The sequence below is a fragment of the Trichechus manatus genome, unplaced genomic scaffold (genome assembly GCF_000243295.1).
Source record: "Trichechus manatus latirostris isolate Lorelei unplaced genomic scaffold, TriManLat1.0 scaffold00255, whole genome shotgun sequence".
Lineage (NCBI taxonomy): Eukaryota > Metazoa > Chordata > Mammalia > Sirenia > Trichechidae > Trichechus > Trichechus manatus.
In genome coordinates, this window is record NW_004444191.1 from 1,484,489 (window position 1) to 1,488,272 (window position 3,784).

Sequence of the window (3,784 nt, forward strand, 5' to 3'; positions counted from 1 at the left end):
CCCCCGGAGGCACACACAGCAGACACCTGGACGTGGGCTTGACCCTGCCTCCACCCCACATCCCACCCCAGCCCTGCTTCTGAGCCCCACTTTGTGGTCCAGGACGCAGGTCACACCTCTGCCAGTCAAGGCCAGCATAAGCCTGGGCAGGACACCCTCCCCGGAGATCCCTGGGCAATCTGCCATGACCTTTAGCTAAAAACCAGTCTCCCTCAGATGACCCGTGGGTGTCCTGGCCTCCATAACAAGGGGCAGCATGTGACGGGGCAAGCTGAGACTGGAGGGGTGGCCAGGTCATGGCCCTTCAGGAGGACAAAGCAGTCAGCAGGCCAAAGGCCCAGACAAAGCCAGCATCTACAAAGCCCTGGCAGCGGGGATGAATCAGCAGGCTGTATCCAGAGAGAGCAGACAGGCTCACCTCAAAGCTTGTCTCCTATGAGGAACGAGTTTTCTCCACAGACTTGAGGCGGGGGATTTGGAGGGTCCTGGGATCTTGGACTGCATTTTCTGTTTCTCAGTTGTTGACTATCTGGAACTGGGGTTCAGGGGCCCTGGGTTCTGCTCCTGACTCCCCCACCCACTGGCTGAATGACCTTGGTCAAGCCAGGTCACCTGAGTGCCAGTTATCCCATCTGTGAAATGGAAACAGTGGTGGTCATCTCTGTAGACTCCTCAGGGCCACAGAACCCCTGTTGTCAGAGTCCTTAGGGGCCTGGCCCTCTCTATTTTCAGATGAGGAAACAGAGGCCAGGAGCAAAAAGGGGACTCGGCCAGGACATACGGCCGGGTGGTGGCAGAGCTGGCGGGGAGGCAGGTACAGAATGAACCAACAAGAGCACCTAACATGTTGTCACTCCAGGAGGGTGGCGGGACTGGTCTGGACCCTCCGGGAGCTCCTGGGCTGTGGGAGGGCACCCACGCACGGCTAAACCTTCCTTGGACACCGGTGCTGAGGACTAAGAGCAGTGGGTCTTGGGACCCCTGGGTGGGGGCAATCCTGACACCTTCATGGGTGAGGAGGGGTCACTTAGGGAGGAGGGACAGGGCCGGGGTCAAACGCCTGACTGGGAGGACCGTCTCAAAGCCCTCTGTATGTACCCCGTGCCCTTGTTGTTGTCAATGGCCGTCGAGCAAGCAGCCCCCAACTCACGGTGACCCCGTGCACAAGAGGACAAAACGCTGCCCGGTCTTGGGCCATATTCATTATCAGCGGCCATTCAGACCGTTAGGATCCACAGGGTTTTCACGGGCTGAATTTTGGAAGTAGATCACCAGGCCTTTCTTCCTAGTCCATCTTCATTTGGAAACTCCGCTGAAACCTGTTCAGCATCACAGCAACGTGCAAACCTGCGCTGACGGACGGGTGGCGGCCGAGATGAGACGCTTTGGCCTGTGCCGTTAGGAGGGGAAAAATCAACCATAAGAAGACGTAGGCTGCTGAGCTAGGGACGGCTTCTTCCCGCAGCCTTGACACAGCGTCCGTGGGAACAGCCTTTCCCTCGCGCCCCACCCCGTGCCCCCACCCTCTCGGGGAGGCCTTCATCTGCCTAGCTGGCTGTTTGAACATTCTCCTACACTAGACAGTCTTTTCTTTCCTGCTCCAGGGTTTCGGGCCTTCACACACGGCAGAGCAAGCTGGTCCAGATCGGTGCCAGCCTTTCCCAGACCCTGGGCACGAGTCCTGGTCCCTGGCTGCATGTCAGAATCATGGGGCAGGATCTGAAGAGTGCAGATGCCCAGGCCCTGTCCTGGACCAACTCAATCAGAACCTCTGCAGGCTGGGCCCCGGGAATCTGTATGTTTAAGGGTCCCCAAGAGATTGTAATGACCAAGCAGGGAAAACAGCTGATTTAGGAGCACAGAATGTCAGGGCCAGAGGGGCACTTAGAAATCATCACACACACACTAATACACAAGCACACATACACACACACTCACACATGCACATACGTGGGCACGCGCTTTTCAGTTAGGGAAACTGAGGCTTAGAAGTTTGCTCAAGGGTGCATGGCCAGTTGGTAACATGGGGCCCTGGACTCTGTGTCATTCATCTGGGAAATATTATTGCACCTTACCAAGATCCCTAGCTGGCGAAAATGGGTTACTCTCAACTATTAACCTAAAAGTTGGTGGTTCAAATCCCACCTTCCCCAGTGGCACCATGAAAGAAGGTCCTGGCAATCTGCTTCCATAAAGATTCAGCCAAGAAAACCCTCTGGAGAAGTTCTACTCTGTAACACTTGGGGTTGCCGTGAGTCAGAACCGACTCGATGGCAGTGGGCTTAGTTTTGGATTTTTCCTCTGTGCCAGATTTTTTCTACTACCCAGCTACTTGAACACCTCCACCTCCCAAATACACACACACCCCGCTCTTAAAATGGCTCCCCTCCAACTTGGCGATTTCTGAAATGCCTTCCCATCCACCAAGACCAAAGTCTTTTCACACACCACCTAAGTCCACCAGCACACTCTGAGGTTAAAGGGAGGTTCGCAGATTCTTTCCCAGAAGTAGTGGAAGGAGAAAGAGACAGCGTCTGGGGGGAGGCAGAGTAGAGAAAGGAATGCTGGGGCCCCTGAGACCAGCTTTTCTCAGGATCAGACCTGCCTTCAGGCCCCGGGAAGATGCCACTTGGGCATGGATTGTGGGAGGGGTCGCCACCTTCCTTAACTTCCCGCCTGAGCTACCTGTCCTGCCTTCCCTCCAGGCCTCCGATAGGTGGAAGGTAGGCACAGCCTCTGAGGCCGTTGAAGGTCCACCCCCCTTGATCCTTGTCAGTTTTACATCACACCGCCTGCCACCCACCAGCCACCCACCACCATCCCTTGTCCTGCTGGGTCAGCACAGCCTGCCCTGACCCCCAGCTCAGGTATGGCAAGAATCCCCAATGCCAGGCGGCGCCAGGGGAAGGTGCGAGGAGTAGGTTCTGGGTTACAGATGCAACTTGCCTCCCAGAAATGTTCCCTGCTCTAATCACTTTTTTAAACTCCACAAACACAATCTCTGCACCGTGATCAATTATTTAGCAGAAAATGATGCATTGAGTTAGCAACTAGATGGCATTTAATACACCCCCAGAATTCTAACGACGTGCCGTCACCACGGGCCTGATGCAAAGTTTCCCCCGACCATGTTTGTGGAGCCTTCCCTGCGTGGAGAGCAGCCAAGATCTAGATGCTCTCGCTTGCTGTCCGACTCGGGAGGCCCTGAGAATGTAATCAGCCCGGCCGCCGCTGCTCCGTGTCCTTGCAACTTCTTTGTTTTCTTTCTGCCTTGCAAATTACTCCTTCTGCAAGGGTGTTTGTTTAATGTCAGGAGGTTATTAAACAAACTTAAAGCTTGGGCTGTTAGTCAAATCAGGCAGAAGTGTGGCTAAGAGGGGTGGTTCAATATTTAAGAGGCCGCTCTCTCTGCCCCTCTGCCCCCAAAGCTAGGGCACCTGCAACTTGGTGGCCTTGGACCAGTTGGAAGCTTTGGCTGCTTGGCCGGCCCAGAGGACACCATGGGTTGGGACTCGAAAGCCCCAGCTCCCTTGAATTCCAGAGTCTGAGCCCAGGGATGCTACCGGACTAAGGTCTAGGGGTTCATCCAAGTCCCCTGGTTCCGACAGTCCAGGGTGGCTGGGCCACCTGTCTGCATCTCTTGAACTGCATTAGGAAGGCCAAATGCAGGACAGTCTGGGAAACATCGGCCAGGGGGTCTGCCCCAAAGACCCACAACATCCCTGGGACTCAGACTCGGATGGAAACTCCAGCTTCCTCCGTCCAATTTTCTTACCATTTCCTG